Below are 18,435 nucleotides of genomic sequence, written 5' to 3'. Positions count from 1 at the left end.
TTTTTTAAGGTACATTGTAGTTAAGGCCACTTTTTGTTTAAAGTGGGACTCAAACTAACCAAACAAACTAAAGATTAACAAATAGTTTTATGTTTTTTCATTAGAAAAACAATAAATTGTTTAAACTGGACAGTGTACATTTACAACCTTACAAAGGATTTCTATTAAAAAATACAAATAACAAAAATATGCAGCAAAAACATTTTTTATTACTGAGTACAAGTATCAATTGTAACAATGCTGAATTTTCAGCATCACAGGAATAAATTAGATTTTAAACTTTAAATTTTATAGACTGCCATAACAATTTATTTAATTAAAGCAATAATAAAAGAGGAAAACAAATCTTACACATATAATCTATTTTCAGAAATAAAGCTATTTTCAGTTTGTGTGTGTGTGTTTTGTCCCGGATGCTGTTTAACAGAGAAGATTTTTTCATTCATTCATTTTCCTTCAGCTTAGTCTCCATTTCAGAGGCTGCCACAGCGGAATGAACTGCCAACTTTTCCTGCACATATTTTAGGCAGCAGATGCCCTTCCAGCCTCAACCCAGTACTGGGAAACCCATGTACACTCATTCACAAACACTCATACACTAAGGCCAATTTAGTTCAATTTACCTATAGCGCATGATTTTGGTCTGTGGGAGAAACCAGAGAACCCGGAGGAAATGCATGCCAACAAAGGGAGGACATGTAAACTCCACATTTGCAACACATTTTTAAACATAGTAGCTTAAATAACTAATTTCTAGTTTAAGAAAATGGCCTTGCTCTGTTAAACATCAATTGAGGAATATTTGAAAAGATAAAAAATGTCACACATTGGATTATATACAGTAAATATGGGTTATGCTTATTATTTGGTTAAATGATCACGATTTTTTTTGTGGAGTCCACAAAAAATTGCACAATATCAATAATTTACACAATATAAGAACAAGAACATTCAAAAACCCTCAGTCCCCCAGGAGAATTAAAAAAATGCACACAACAACATTAGCACATGAATTGTAACAGCAACTAAATAAATAAACATAAAATACGAATGACACGCACACACTAATAAAAAGGGCAGAGATCCTTCCTAGGAAAAAAACACATTTTAAATCAGTAAAGAGATGTGTTGTATTCTTGACAAGATTAATTAGAGGATCCCAGTTTTTAGAAAAAAAAAAAAAATTTGGAACCTCTTAATGTAAACTTGATTTTTTCAATATATAGAAATGACTTTCCCAGAGGCTGGTTGCAGCTGTAAGGGTATCCGCTGTGTAAAAGATAAGCTGTGTTGTTGGCGGTTCATTCCTCTGTGGTGACCCCAGATTAATAAAGGGACTAAGCCAAAAAGAAAATGATTGAATATCTAACCATCGTCTAACCATGAGGTGGGAGGAGGTTTAGATAATAAAATCCGTCTCTGGGCTATCAGTTACACAAAGACTAGAGCACTAGTATTCTTATATGAATGGTTATCCAACACAGCCGTTACACCAAAAATAGCAATCAAAGGGCATGGTTCAAAATAAAAATTGTAGAAAAAGTATCAAAGGAAGAACTCCAAAAATTCTTCAACTTTGGACAAGAAAAGAACATGTGGGTATCAGCAGGAGCCTAAGAGCACCTATTACAACAAACATCCATGCCTGGAAATGTAACTAACTTCAATTGACATTCGTTAGATGAGTTCTATGGAAAACTTTAAATTGAATTAGATTTAGTCTGGCACAGGAAGAAGAGGAATTAACCCTCTCAGCAGCCATTTCCCACCATTCCTGGTTTAAACCAAGTTCTTTCTCCCATTATTGCTTAAACATACATGAAAAGTTAACTTCCTCCTGTTACTATTGTTCATCAGGAACACTTATCATATATTCAGAACAACATCGCTGTAGCTGGTGTGAAATTGCTTAATTGTCATGTGATTTTGGACTGTTTTCCCTGTGAGCTTACTAAAGGCTGAGTGCAGCTGTTGTTCTCCATAAATTAAACTCAGCCACGATAACAGTGCCACACTCAGGGGTATTGACATTTGATGTTGTTGTTTTAGTTGTGTGTACGCGCATGTGTGTGTTTTAGAAAGGTGTGTTTGATGTTGCAGAAGTGGGGTGAGAAGGTAAGTTGATGGCAAATGCCTTGAGGAGAAGCTGTCAGCACAGCCGGTTACCTCTGAAACCCCGGTGGCCCGAGCCGACCGTGGCAGAGTGAATCAAAGACCGCCAGCAAACCCACATAACGGTGGGACTCTGAGGGCTGGCCCCCAGATCATCCGTGTTTTTGAGGGAGTTTTATGGCTGTGTTCTGTGTTTCTGATTCCCAGCTCAGGGAGAAGATATTGGCACTCAGGACAAAAAAAAGTTCATCAAAGTTTACACTTGCAAAATAACATGGAGCATGGTGCATGGAGAATATATATGGGGCCTGTGGATAACAAATCTGCCTCGGTCAAAGTCGCTGAATATTTTGCACACTGAATTTGTGAACGCAGAGTAGAAAAATACAATGGAGACCAAAATAGAGAACTGGAAGGTAGAGGAGATTCTTTTGTCAGTAGCTCTTATAGTGCTACATATCAGAGTGAATGCAAATGTTTATCAGCAGCTCCTTCAGAAACATGTGGTTCCTTGCATGTGTTCATCACCCACTCAGACAGAAATCTTCTTTCAGGAAAATGGCATCTGTCTTAAGCAGTTTCTTCAAGTTGAAAACATTAAAATATTGAAATGGCAGCACAGAGTCCTGATGTAAACCTTACTGAATATCCTTGGCATCAAAGTTATGGCTAAGAAACGCACTGTTGTCAATGAACTGTTGAAGAGACTGAAGAGGAGCAGATTAAGAACACAGCTGAGTGAGAGATTAATGATGTCCAGTAAGAAACTAGTTAAGTTTTGTGAGAGACTAGTAATGTACGATGAGAGACTAGTGATGTCCGTGAGAGACTATAGATGTAATGTGAAGTGGAACACTGACAACAGGGGTGCAGATCCAAATGTTGGTTTATTAGGAATAATCAGGCAAGCAACGGTAGGCAGCAGACAACATAAACAAGCAAACAAAATACAGCAATGCAAAGGAAAAGGTCATAATGTTCACAAAGACAAATAACAAGACTTGGCAACGAGTGTGTGTGTTTGAGAGGTGTATAAATAGTGTTTGTAATTAGTCCTGAAAAGCTTCAGCTGCTTCTGTTTGCAGTCATGGAGGTCTAGGCCAGGTGTGTTAGTGGTGCATTACTGGATATGTAGTTTTTTTGTTGGCAGATTTGTAGTTGTCCAGCAATCTCCATGGGCTAGTGTGACAAAAGTGATGTCCCATGACTAGTGATATCTGTTAGAGACTAATAATGTTTTGTTAGAGAGTAGTGACATCCTATGGGTAACTTGTAATGGCCAGTGGAGACTAGTAATGTCCAGTGAGAGAAGTGACGTCTGGTGAGACTATTTATAAATGACCTTCAGTGATTTTAGTTGTAATCCTTCTTTTTCGCAGTATTATTTGTGCTTCTACTGTTGTGCCTAAAGTGAGTATTCTAGTGTGTGCCTGGAAAAGCCGCATTTCCATAGTTATTTCTAAGGCTTCATTGGAGTTTCCTCAGGGTTAACGTCTAGGGGTTTGTTTTTTGGTCTGCTGAATACCTTGGGCCAAAGAAGCCTAGCTGGGGCTTTGGGGTTAGTGGAGCACTTGGGACACGATGCCAGCTAACATTACAGTTGATGTGTAAACAAAGATAATGAATGAAAATACAATTGTGTGTGTATATATAAATACATAATTTAATACTGCACAATAACATACAATTTGTTCGCTTCAGTTTTCTCCATCTTGATTCTTTCATGATGGTGCAATAGGGCGTTTAGGGAGGGGTTTTTGTGCTGCATTGCAAGGTTGCTGCCCTACAGTGGAAACGTGGCATGGTTTTGGTCTTGCTGCTTGAGCTTAGGGGATAATGGCCCTGGCTGGCCTGATGAAACCCCTGACTCGAACTGGCCCCGCAGTGTAAAAGTAGCCATGGCTGTTTACTAGTTCTGATTACCACATTTTCACAAAATAAATGTTTTATTTTTTTTTGTTTCCCCTGGTTATTTAGTAAGCTAAAACAATGAAAACAGCAAAAATGTCATTAGATATTGAACAATGAAAATTCTTAAAGGGGTGGTCCAGAGTGTGTTTTTAAGTCTTGGTTGTGTTTATAAGATGCAAAGCAATCTGAGCTCATGCTTTATTTGTTAAAAATCATGTTACTTTTCACGTTTGTAATTCCATACCGCTACTCCGCTAACATGAAAATGACAATCATATTTCCTTGTTTCTCCGCCCTCAAGAGGCTCTGATTGGTCAGCTAACATAATGTGCTGTGATTCGCTGATCGGCTCCATGTCACAAGGAAGTGTCATGTGCAGTTACGCCTCTGCATGCACGCACTGTGCCTCTGCTGTATAAATTCTGTCAGTCAGGGTAGCCATGTCAGTGACCCTGAATTATACAGAAAATTAAGAGGACACAGCTGAACCTCACATCTGCTTTCTAAAAAAATCTGACATGTGCCTTTCATATTTATTTGGCTTATAAGCATGTGCAATTAATATGAAGTGTTCACATATTATTTGAGATGTATAGAGAGAAATTACAGCGCTGGTGAAGTGTGAGGGTGTTTACAGCGGTTTGGTGAATACATATGAATTTGTAGCTAAATTGTTAACAGTGCCAAACAGCATTTTCCATTGTTTACATTCTCGTTCACATCCTCGCTACAATATACTGTTAACGCTAGAAACTATGCATATAATTGATCAATTTTAACAAATAAAAACACTTACAGGTTGAGGCTCGGAATCCGCAGCTTTGTCTATTATGGTTGAAGCTGCTCCTTTGAGGGGGTTCAGCCAAACACAGCGCTGAACTAGGAGAGATTCTGGATGCTGTTCTTTGTCAAATGCTAGCTATATCTTTTTTATATTTCTCTGGAATATAATTAAAACTAAATTGTAATCACTTCTCTGTTTGTGTCATTTCCTTTGGAAGCCCAAATACAGAAACAGAACAAGCTCTTTGGAAATAGCAGCGTTTGGACGACATTTTAGCTTTTTCTGCTACAACATTACAGCACCTCTGGCCATGCCCCTTTCGCTGCGCGTAGTGTATGCATGTGGTGTATGTGTGTAACCTGAAGCATTTGTGATCACACTAGCCCAGATGTATTTTTTGTAGTCCCCAAACTTCGATCTCTCTAGCCTTTGCTAAGCTAACTCTGTAAAAGCCAATGTATGTTGTTTATGTTCACTCAGCTGCATTACACATTAACTAAAGTTTAAAATATTATATCAAAGTGGACCACCCCTTTAACAAATCAAGTGGTCAGCTGAAGAACACATAAGATTATAAAATTAAAGAACAATTAATTGTTTAATTTTGATGTTACGTGTACCTCTGCTTTGAGGCCAGTATACAACACATACCAGCTAGAGTGAATGGCAGTCCTGCCCACCCAATCATTAATAATTCTTCCTATGACTTTGGCCTGAAGGATGAAGCTTGATTTAACATTAAGAATGGGACACTCCTCAAGCGGTAACCGACTGCAGTGTTTTTCAATGATTGGTCCTAAGCTTTAACAAAGTTCTTCCAAAGCGTAGCGTCCACGGGAGAAGCGGAAGAGAGTGTGGCGGTTTATATTAGGTTAATTTAGGTTGAGGCTGTGCAGCTCAATGTCCGGCTAAATATTGCAGAGATTGGCCTGAGCTTACTGGTATCATAAGTGCTCACATTTAATCTTGTTTAGGTGCTCTGGAGCACACATCCCTGTTGCCTAGTGGTGTCAGACCCATTTAATGGACGATTAGTGACCTCATACAAGACAGACACGTGTTGTAAGTGGGCCTTTAAACATTGGAGAGGTATTCAGAAAGACATCACTCAGTATCTATGCAGTACATATCTGTTCTTGAATCTACACGTTTAACTGTCTCTTTTTGTAAATAAAGTCTGTCTTTACAGCTTCATGACATCTTTTTAGAGTAATTAAAACATGACGTATTGTTGGTTTATTTTAACATATGATGACTGCAAGGTAAGAATTCACTGGCTGAGTAATATATTTCCTGATTATGAATGTATGTGTCATTTCGAGAACAAAATTAGTTTTAGATGTCATAAAACAGCAAGTTAATCATAAATACAGTTGCAAATGCTGTTGTGAAAACTGGGAAAGCCAGTATCAGAAATGTGTCTAGGTTTTACAAACTTATATTACTTAGATATTTCCTCAAAGAATTATTGTAAACATAAACAATACACTACCTAACAAAAGTTTTGCCGCCGTTGTTTTAGGAATAATAACTTGAACTGAAGTTGATAATTTAGGTTCAGAAGAGGCTTTAAAAAGGCAAAGACCTCTAGATTACGCTTATTTTACCTAAATAAAATATGATCATGATTTTTAATTATTTAATTAGGACAGTATGGTCTAACTTTGCTTAGACAAAAGTCTTGTCACTTAACAGAAATAATGTACAGTATAAAATATAGAAAGTCATAGTGCAGTGGAAAAATAATTTATTTTGTTTATGAAACCCATGAGTTTGGACGGCTGCATTCATACATCTCTGACTTGACTCAAATAGCTTATTAATAAGGTCATCTGAAACGGCAAAGAAAGTGTTCCTGCAGGACTCCAAGAGTTTATCAAGATTCTTTGAATTCATCTTCAATGCCTCCTTCATCTTACCCCAGACATGCTCAATGATGTTCATGTCTGGTGACTGGGCTGGCCAATCCTGGAGCACCTTGACCTTCTTTGCTTTCAGGAACATAGATGTGGAGGCTGAAGTATGAGAAGGAGCGCTATCCTGCTGAATAATTTGCCCTGTCCTGTGGTTTGTAATGTAATGGGCAGCACAAATGTCTTGATATCTCAGGCTGTTGATGTTGCCATCCATTCTCGCCATCCATTCCTGCATGACCCCATACTGAATGTAACTTCAAACCATGATTTTTCTTTCACCAAGTTTGACTTATTTCTGTGAGAATCTTGGCTCCATGCTGGTTTTAATATGATTTATGCAGTATTTGTAATGATTGGGATTCAGTTCAACAGATGATTCATTAGAAAAATCTACCTTCTGCCATTTTTCTAAATTATCAACTAGAAGTAAAGTTATTATTTGTTGCTCTTAAAAACTGGGATCAATGACAAGACTTTTGTCAGGTAGTGCAAAAGTAAAATACAATTATTGATTCATTATTGATTGGTTTTTAAATTCAAGCTTAAATTTGAACATAGGGTTTGCTTTTTTATCTTAACTGTTATTTTTGTAAAAAAAATTATAAATAAAAATACTCTAAATGTTTGATGAAAATGCAATGTAACCAGTTTATTAATAATAATACAAAGAAACACATTTCCTATAGTTTGCACATAAAGAAAACATTTTTGTAGTTCATTCCTCCCCATCCTTGTGTTTCTACATGCACATCTGGCAACACAACAGTTGTTTGTGTTTTGGTGCATTCCTGGTGTATTGATGGAGCAGACAAGGATGTTTGCTCATTCAAATATACCGAGTATCTCATTGGCATCTCAAAAAAGGGAAAACAAAAAGGTGCACATGTCCATCTGTCTGAAAATGTGCAGCTCTGTGTGTCAGTCCAGGATGTGCTAAAACGGCGACCACTGCAGCTGCGACTGCCTCTCACTTGTTTTGGCCATTTGTGTTCTGCTTGGCTGAAATGACTGATATAATCATCTGCGATGTGCACTGACATGGCAGACAGCTCTCTCAAATGAATGAGAGAATGAGAGAGACTCCCATCCAGCCATAATGGCAGGTGATGTGTTGCTCATGCTGGTTCAGAATCACACTCAGGTTGCCTTAGTGTGCAAAATGAAAGCAAGACATTTTGTTTTTGTCTTGATTTTCTGTGTTTAATATATGCTGCAGACGGTCATGATGCACACTCATTAAATGATTACTTTATATAGCTTTATTTTACATTCTTGGGGGATATGAAACACAGACGTTTCGGCATAATGCCTAGGAATGCTAAGGAAGGCATTGTGCTGAAAGGCTTTGCTTTGCACATCCCAAAGAATGTAAAATAAAGTTATATAAATTAATTATTTAATGAGTGCGCATCATGACCTTCTAATTGTTATTATTAACTAGATCAACGCACCAAAATTTTAAAACCATGACCGTGCAGTGGAACTTCATAACTGAACGTAATATATGATGTAGGTTAAAAGTTTGAGATCAGATGTTTAAAATGTTTTTCTTTTTATTCTACTATTCTGCTAATTACAACTTAATGTATTTGATCAGGAATACAATTAAACTTTAAAATTGTGATATACAATGTTTTACAATAACTGTTTTATAATTCAGAATTTTTGACTATGTATTTCTGTGATTCAGAGCTGAATTCTGAGCATTCTTACTCTACTCTTCAGTATCAGATGATCCTTCAGAAATCATTAATTTGTAATATGCTGATTTGTTTTCTGAGAGTATTATATTATATTCAATTATTATAATTATGCAGTCATTAATAATGATCGCTTTATTTATCAACGCTGATATTCTTTCCTGCTTCAAAGTTTTGTAAAAACATTTTAATTTTCAAAGATTTTTTATTTGAGGAAAAAAAAACATTTAGAAATGTGTCCTTGTACTTTTGGATAGCACTTTATCAGTTTCCACAAAAATCAAATCAAATCAAAGTTTATTTTCAGAGCACACTTAATTACCTTTGGTCGACCATGGTGCTGTACAATAGCAGTAGCAGGTAAAAACAGCAATACACTACAATAAAAACAACAATATATATCAATAATAACAAGAGTAGAAGTTTCCAAGAAAGAATCAATTTAATGTAGCCTGGAACCGCCATTAAGTAATATTAAATGCACTCAAAAAAAAGATTAGTCTTCAACATCGATTCAAAAACAGATAGATTGGGAGCTATTCTGATTTTTAATGGTAACTTCTCTATTGCTTCTGCGTTTGTGACGAGATTGGGGTATTTGCAGTAGATGGCAGTCGGAATTTGATCTAAGCCATCGGATTCCAATACCTAAATGTTTCTTGAGCAGTAGATCATTGTATTATAATAATTTGTGAAGGATCATTTGGCATTGAAGACTATAATAATGATGCTTTTGAATGGCACTGTATCAGTTTCCACAAAAATTTAAAGCAACCAAAACAGCTGTCAACAATACTAATATAATAATAATAATAATAATAATAATAATAATAATAATAATAATAATAATAATAATAATAATATGTTTCTTGAGCAGTATTTTAGCAGTAATTTGTAAAGGACCATGTGGCACCGAAGACTATACTGCCCTACAAAGGCAAAAGACCTTAACGCCCCATTCACACGGAGCTTAAGCATCAATGCTTGACAGAGGGTGTGTCTGGGGGGAGTTGGGGCTGACAAGCCAGCCAGAGGTGCGATATGCACTTTAATATAGCATTATTTTTTTTAATGACACTGTATAACAGTAATTAATATTTTTACAGTATTGTGACGGTTGGGTTAAGGGTTGGGGTGGGGGTAGGCGTTAAAAATACAATTTATTGGGTAATTTAATAGATAACATAAATAATACTCGGTATAGCTACTGTTTTTAAGTTACTGTGACGGTTAGGTTTAGGGTTGGGGGGGGGTAGACCTTAATAAAATACAATAAATGTGAAATTTAATATATAATAGAAATAATTCTCATTAATGATCTCATATGCGATTAAACAACAACCAGGAATCGGCTACTGTCTGAGCGGGTGTATTTGAATACAGTGATCTGATTGGCTGACACTTCCGTCAGCGCTTGAAAAGTTGAGAATGACTTAACTTCCGCAGCGAGCAACGCCACTGAAGTGCCGACGGATCCACAATGGAGTTCCGCAATGCCTAGCGTCACCCATTCAAAGTGTTGAGTTGAGAAAAATGACTTCAAAGATTTTTTTGTTGCCCAGACAAATTAGTTATAGATAGGACATTGGAAAATTAGCAGCTACATGTTTTAGTGATGACATTTATCCAGATAATAAATCTAACTTGACCTTTGACCCCAATTTTGAAGTTATACTATTTTTTTGCTTGCAATTTACAGTCTTGTTTGCAGTGCTTTATATTTAGCAGATTGTTATTTATGATAGTAAGTATGACAACAAAACAAAGGCAGAATATCTCAAGTCCAGGCTGCTTACAGTAACCATATTGACGTGCAGCTGAACAAAGGCAGAGAACAGTAGCCTAATTAGAGCATACCAAAACCAAGTCAAAGAGCGGTAACTCGTGTAACAGTGTTCTGCTTTGGTTTCGCTTGGGCTTTTGGAAGTTACTTTTAAGAAAATATATTATTTTCTTGAAAAAAACAATGAAATGACTCAAGATACTTATCCACATGATAAAAGAGGTCTTCTTTGTCCCAAAAATATCAATAACTCATTCTCGGCATTTTCTTTTGCCTTTTTTTTTATGGCAGCATAGTAATCATGTTGAAAATTCAGTTTAAAATCACTCAAATAAATGAAATGAGAAATTCATTCAATAAGAATATAGTTATTTTAAAACGTGACACACTTTCACAATTAAAAATTTTTTTTTTCAGTATTTGCCATCAAATAAATACAGCCTCAGAGAGCAGAAAGTCTTCCTTTCAAAGCATTAAAGCAATCTTACTGATCCCATTTTTTTGCGATAGTGTTTATTATTTTTATTTTCAAATCTCCAAAGAAATTGGCTTAAATGAGGATCAAGAAGCTCTTCCCTATGATCCGTCTGGGAGGTCCCAACATGCGCAACACAAAATGTACCTTCTCAAGCATGTCATAAAGTTAGATGCGGCTTTCAGAAACTCTTCCTCGACTTTGCAGTAATCGGAAGTGACGCTGCTGTTTTTCTGGCTGTTGGAGTCTCTGTTCTGCTTTCCAGCGAAGGATGAGGTGGAGAAAATAACAAGCGGAGAGCGTGATGGTGCAGGCGGTGGGCCACTGAAAATGGCAGCTGTCAAGGCGAGCTGACAGCGAGAGGAGCTCGTGCAGGCCCTCGCTGTCTGAAGACTTTGTCACATTGCAGTAGAAACCTCAAGGAGTTCAGAGGAGATGCGTGGTGGCAAGCTTGTCATATTTATTAAGGAGATATTTGCCCAACATGTGAACTCATGTGTGACCAGCTAAGTAATTGCATTTAAAGGAACTAGTTTCTTTTCCAGTTCTTGGTGCTCTGTTTGCAACATTGTGTTTTGTATATTTGTGTATGTAGAAGTTCAGATTAAGTAAACATACTATTGGATGAAAGTCTGGATCTAAGCGGAGTAATAAGAGTTTAGTACATGGAAATTAAATCACTGAAAAAATATTATTCAAAGATAATTCCTTGGATTTAATCTTTTTTTTTTGCACTCAAAAAAAAAAAAAAAAAAAATATATATATATATATATATATATATATATATATATATATATATATATATATATATATATATATATATATATAAAATTTATTTATTTTTTTACTTATTCAAACTACTTATTTAAAATAAGCTGAAACAACATAATTCTTGAGATTTCATTGTGACAACTTAATTTTTTAATGTTCAATCCACATAAATTTTATTAAAGTGTTAAGTTAACTGGCGATGCAGCAGCGCAGTAGGTAGTGCTGTCGCCTCACAGCAAGAAGGTCACTGGTTCGAGCCTCAGCTGGGTCAGTTGGCGTTTCTGTGTGGAGTTTGCATGTTCTCCCTGCGTTCCCTGGGTTTCCCCCACAGTCCAAAGACATTCAGTAAAGGTGAATTGGGTAGGCTAAATTGTAAATTGTATGAGTTCGACTGAGTGTATGTGGATGTTTCCCAGAGTTGGGTTGCAGCTGGAAGGGTCACTGCGTAAAAACGTGCTGGATAAGTTGTCGGTTCATTCCGCTGTGGCAACCCCAGGAGTCATCTTCATTACTTTCAAAAACACAGATTTCTTTACAACACACACAAAAAAACTTACAGGCACCTTAGGAACACTGTAACAGAAAATCTTATCAGTTTTAGAATCTTGACGTTTCTAAACTCTGGTAAACCTTAAAAACCAGATAACGTCCCATACCACATTTGGCAAATATGTCTCTAAAAATATTCTGTGCACATGCAGTACCACACAAAAACCTTGAGAGTTTTATTAGTTGAACTGATTGATGGCCAAGAACAGTACAGTAGAGTACATTGCTGTACATGTGCACAGATAAGGCTTTAATAAAACAACTTTTAACACAACTGATTGCAATGACAGCACTGTACATTTCAGAATGTAGAAAAGTGCCCAGGGCAAGTGTAACTGGAGCATGCAAGAGAGCAGTTAAATGGCTGTTTGTTTTGCATTACGTCAGCTTGTCAGTCACAAACTTATTTCTATGTAAGTGCGTTTCTCCAAAGGGATTTTTCTCTGTGTTGCAACCATTTACTTCTAATCGAGAATTCTCACAGCCGTGTTTCATAACATCCTTCACATGAAATATTAGTGTTGCTGTGGGTTTTTATTCCTCGCTTATTGATTAGGCAACCGCATATGCTTATTGCTGCATTTTTCTTGTGAGCAGAATTATTTTGAAGTGCCTTGTGAGGGAAAATAATAAATAGATGGATGAATAAATACCTTGGGTCTGTGTATGAGCGCATTCTTAGATGTTAATGCTGTTGTTTATCCACTGCGTTTTGTGATGTGATGAGACGGAAAAAAGTTAAGGATATCTCGATTCGGGCGCTGACATTTATGTACAGGGCTCTGGACAGGAAGTTGAACAAACAATCGGGAGAAGCAGGTGTCGGTTGATGGACAAAGCTGCCAGCACAGGCTGCTTGTCAAGAGAGTAAACAAAGAGAGAGGAAATGACATATTCAAATTGTGCTGAGAGACAGATTTTAATTTGCTTGTTCTCAGACTGCTTTCAAGCGCTATTCGGCGGGCATCGAGGTGACAGATCTGGTACTGATGTGCTTCAGCAAATGATTTCAGGAGCTGGAATAATATTTTTTGTAAAGAGCAAAAGGATGTATTCGAGTGTATACATAAATATTTATGGTGTAGAGAATGGAGGCTAGTTGTTATTGATTTTACAGATTTATTTATACGAATATCAAGTTTCTGTATTTACTTTCGGTCTTTGCCACGAAAGAAAGTTATTATGCAACACACTTGTTTGGTTTAGTTTGTTAATTAGTTATATTCTGTTATTCAGGTTTGCAGTGGAATTAAATGTAGTTCACCACAATGCAGTTTACAAAAGCTTTTGAGAAATATACACTGTAAAATTTGATAAGTTCAGTTAACTGAAACTGTTTGAGGAAACTGATTGCGAAAAACCATTTAAATTTTTAAACAAAATGGTTTCAGTATTGTAAACATATATTGTGTCACATACACGTAAATCATTTGTGTTGATACCATCAAACTTTCAGAATATTAGTAACTTTAACATTTTAACTTCAGTCATCAAATCACTATTAGTACAAGTAACTTCCTTCCAGCATTAGAGTTAAGTTAACACAAAAAATATAATAAATTCATTCATATCAATTAGAGTTCTGCTTAATATAATCAGTTTATGAGTTACCATAACTCTTTTTCATTGAGTCAAAGTAACTTTGTAAAAAATTATAAGCTAAACTAACTTATTTCATTTAGTGATGTTCACTGGTGGGTTTTACAGTGTAAGTTGCAGTTAAATGCAGTTAAATATGTTAATAGTATAGTTTCACATTTAATGAAACCTGCAAAATATAGATTTTTAAAGCAATATATAGATAAATTAATACATTGAAATTAAGTATAATAATAATAATTATATCAATAATAATAAAACAAATTGGCCAAGTATAACATTCTATTATTGATTTTTGTATTTAGAATTGTTTATTATTGTTAACATTATTATTATTATTATTATTATTATTTGTAGTAGTAGTAGTAGTAGTAATAGTAGTAGTAGCATTATTATGAAAAAGTTGCTATAAATTCCTCAACATAATAGCTATTTAGCGACATAGCTGATCTTTCAGTTCATCAACAAATTGTAAAAACATGGAAAAAACAGTTATAGTTTTCTGCAAAAATATTAAGCACCACAATTGTTTTTAAAAGTTTCTTGAACACCAAGTGAATGTTTGGTGTGTTAAATATTTCTGTAGGTAAGTAATGTTTATTTATATAGCACATTTATCGTCTATGACCATATACCCAATGCATTTTAAAATCATGAGTGGGGACTCACTCCACACCACGGGCAGTGTGCAACATCCACTTGAATGATGCGACGGCAGTCACAGGACAACGGTAACAGTCCATTCACGACATACCAGCTGTAAGTGGAGTGGAGAGACAGTGAAAAACCAATTCTGTTGATGGGGATGTTTGGGAGGCCCTAATGGGTAAGGGCTGATGAAGGGAATTTAGCCAGGACACCAGAGTTGCTCTATTGAGAAATGACAATTTTTAACGACCACAGAGAGTCAGAACCTCAGTTTAACATCTCATCTGAAAGAAAGTGTCAAAGTGTCCCCTTCACTATACAGGGACATTAGGACCCACACCAGACAGGTTTTGCAGTCTCTGCTGTCCTCGCTAACACCTTTTTCGGCAGCAACCTACTTTTCCCATATGGTCTCCCATCCAAGTAGTAACCAGGCTCAGCCCTGCTTAGCTTTAGTGTGTAAGGCCGTACTCACACTATGCTATACGAACCTTGCCCTGGCCCATTTCCTGGATCGTTTGAGAAGTGTGAGTGCTCTTGGAAGAGGGTTGGAAGAGGTGTGCGAGATTGCGGTTCACTTGAGCCCAAAACTGAAAACGAGACATGACTTTTACGTGACTGTTTGATATGTGTTTTATTACAGTTTTTCTAGTTTGCTTTGACCTGGTTAAAGAAACTAGGTTCCTCTTCATTTTCATTATCACTATCCCAGCAGAGCAGAGGACAGGTCTTGCAAATGTGTAAAGCCTTTCTCATTGGGTTGACACATTTTCCCCACCATTTTTCCAAACAGTCAACACAGATGTCATTCAAGCAGTCCAAACTCCATTGTTTTAGTTTTGGTAACCAAACAGAATCCATCTATTCCTAACTATTAAAAACTACCAACATCAGTATGAAATCACTGAAGCACCGGTTTGACACTCCTTCACACAAATCTTCAATTAGCCATCATTCTGCAAACCTTATAAAAACGATGGAAGGTCTGTGTTGTTCTGTGCCAGCATTGATGGAGGAGGCTATGGCCAATATGGCTATGTCCTATACTCCCAATAGATTTGACTGTATATTAGTTTACATGTGTTTTCTCTAATATACAGTATTTTATTACTTTTGTCTGTTTTTTTTATATACAGTATTTCAGTTTTCAGCCACAGTTTGAAAAATGTCATGAATTCAATTTATATTCAATCAAAGCATATCTTATTCTTGATCCAATTCTTTGCAAAAAGGCGAATTTGACAGCCCAAATAGAGACAACAAATGCCATTGGCTATAAGCTACAATGGCAAGCAATGGTGGTGCATTTTGAGTTCTGTATTTTGTATTTTGTTGTGCCTTGTGTAATGATTAATTGAAAGAGCTCATATACTTGTTTGCAAGTTGTGTAGTTTGAAGGTAAAACTAGCTTTTGTTGCATATGTTAAATGTTTTGACACGATATGTGCCTTTTGCAAGCAAAATGTGTCATTTTGACCATGAGTGCCGCTGTTTAGGCCTGTGTGTTAACTGTTTTGAAAATGTGGAGTTTCAGTTGACAACTGCATCCAAGCAATCGAGAAAAACTGTAATCATTCTTACTGTTTAATGAACGCTAACTGTTGTAGATTATTAAAGACGCAAACCCCTCACTGCACAACAGCTGCACCTTCAGCAAACCTCCTAATTCCTGCAGCACGAGGACTTTATGATTGTTTATGAGCGTCAAAAGTTGCTGATCTGTTCGCCGAAATGTTAGACAGCGTCACTGCATCCCAAACGACTAAAACAATATAACTAAAGAAATGTCCACTGTGTTGAGTGAAATCGCTTACTGGACAGCGCATCATCGATGACGTAAGCGTGCCCAGGCCCAAATGTAATGTGAGTGCGGACCATCGTGGGAGACGGGAGGGGGGACAAGCGTGCTTTGGTCTGGTTCAGGGCAACTGTGCATAGTGTGAATACACCCTAACTGATCTTAGGCTGCAGGGTGATGTAGTTAAATTCATTCATGTTAACTAACTGATTTGTCCACTAGTAACTAATGGAGTACCTCTATTGTAAAGCATTATCAAAATGTATTTTTACCCAAAAATTTAAACAGCAGAACATCTGACAACTTTCCCTCTTCTGCCGTTTTATACAAACGTTATACTTAGCGTTGCAATGTATCCAGCCTTGTAAAATCTACAAAATGTCATTGTCACATGAGAAAGTGTTGGACATGGCGTCCTGCTCTCCTCATGCACATCCGAGCGCTCTCCTCTTCGACATCTTTTACCTGCTCTGATTGAGTCTTTTTTACAGGTCAGTCCTCATGAACCCGGCCCTGTCTGTTTTGATTTTCCCTTCTTCATTCCTGCTTGGGCACGTTCACGTTCTGCTCCATGCAGAAGAGGAAGGACGAGCAGGCGCTCCGCAGAATCCTCTCATTAACATGACAGGCCCAACCATGGCAACAATTAACTCCATTCAGCCACAATTCATCCCTCTTTTCAGGGCGCCGGGAAGAGATGAGAGGAGACGTGCGGGTCAGACTTTAGCGGAGAGTTAGAAAGATACAGACAGATACCGTTGACACTGATGGAGGTCTGTCCACAACAGGATATCCCGTTTCAGGGATGGATTGGTCATTGGGAGCATCGGGACTTCCTGCTGGACCAGTCGACTTTTAGATTTATATTTTACAAATGTTATTATACACTGTAAAATCCAACAGTAAATTTTATCAAATGAAATGAGTGTAGTTAACTCAAAATGTCCTTAAAGTTAATTCTACTCATTTGAAAAGAGATTTGAACTCACTGTTAAAGGTGATGAGTTAATTAAATACCTCATTACTTCAACTTAAATGAGGTAAGTTCACAGTACTCATATAGATTAGTTTAACACAAATGGTTTGTAACAATTGGTTTGCTCAAATGATTTGAGTTGACTTAACTTACAGGGTTTTACAGTTCTCAGTTGGCTTGAGTTCTCTTTATTTATTAGATTTACTGTGCTCCAATTGTTTCTTTTAATCAAATGGTTTAAGTTCACAGCACTCATTCAGATTAGTTTTGAACTTAAATGGTTTGTAATATTTGAGATATATTCAGTATAGCTCATTCTCCATGTGCTTGTATAATCATATTCTATAAATCTTCTTTGTTCTTGTTACATCTTATGTAATCATTTAAAATTGTAAATTAGAATTAAAGTGATACACCGCTGGTAATTTTTTCATGCACCTGTCAGTCAATTTTGAGGTTTTGTTTTTTTTCTTTTTTTACTCTACTTATGTTTAGAAAACAAAAAAAATTTGCACATTTAAATGGTTTTTCATGATTCATCCACATGTGTCTGTAGATTTCTACTACAATACATGTTTTTTTACAATACCATATTAGATTTTTGGCAATAAATCTCGACTTCAGCAGCAGCAGCGCCACCTAACTGCTCGGTATTAATCCTATCTATATCATAAAAGTTTTTTTTTCCCTGAGGGATATTGTCATACATTGTTTGCTTGATTATATATAATTTTTTATTCTGACTTACGTTTTATTGTAAATTTGAACTTTTTATTTTTATATAGCTGAAGTCAGAATTATTAGTCCCCCTGTTTTTTTCCCCAATTTCTGTTTAATGAAGAGATTTTTTCAGCACATTTCTAAACATAATAGTTTTAATAAATCATTTCTAACAACTGATTTATTTTATCTTTGCCTTGATGCCAGTACATGATGTTTGACTAGATAATTTAAAAGACCTCTATACAGTTTAAAGTGACACTTAAAGGCTTAATTAACTAGGCAGGTTATGCTAATTAGGCAAGTTATTGTATAGTGATGGTTTGTTCTGTAGACTATTAAAAAAATAGCTTAAAGGGGCTTATAATTTTTAACTTAAAATGGATTTAAAAAAAAAAAACTGCTTTTATTCTAGTCAAAATAAAACAAACAAGACTTTCTACGGGAGAAAATAAATATTACCAGAGATACTGGGAAAATTTCCTTATTAAACATTATTTAAAAAAAAAAATATATATATATATTTACATTTTATGTTTCTATTTATTGTACTTGTTTATTAAAATTATATTTAATATTTTATCCCAACATTTTACTTTGGGTGTACTAATGTTTGATATTAAGTGTATTTGTTGATAGGCCTGTCACAATAATCATTATGACGACCTATCACACAACACATGGACAAGAGC

The sequence above is a fragment of the Danio rerio genome, chromosome 5, assembly GCF_049306965.1.
Source record: "Danio rerio strain Tuebingen ecotype United States chromosome 5, GRCz12tu, whole genome shotgun sequence".
NCBI classification, from domain to species: Eukaryota; Metazoa; Chordata; class Actinopteri; order Cypriniformes; family Danionidae; genus Danio; species Danio rerio.
Note: the sequence above shows the minus strand (reverse complement) of the source record.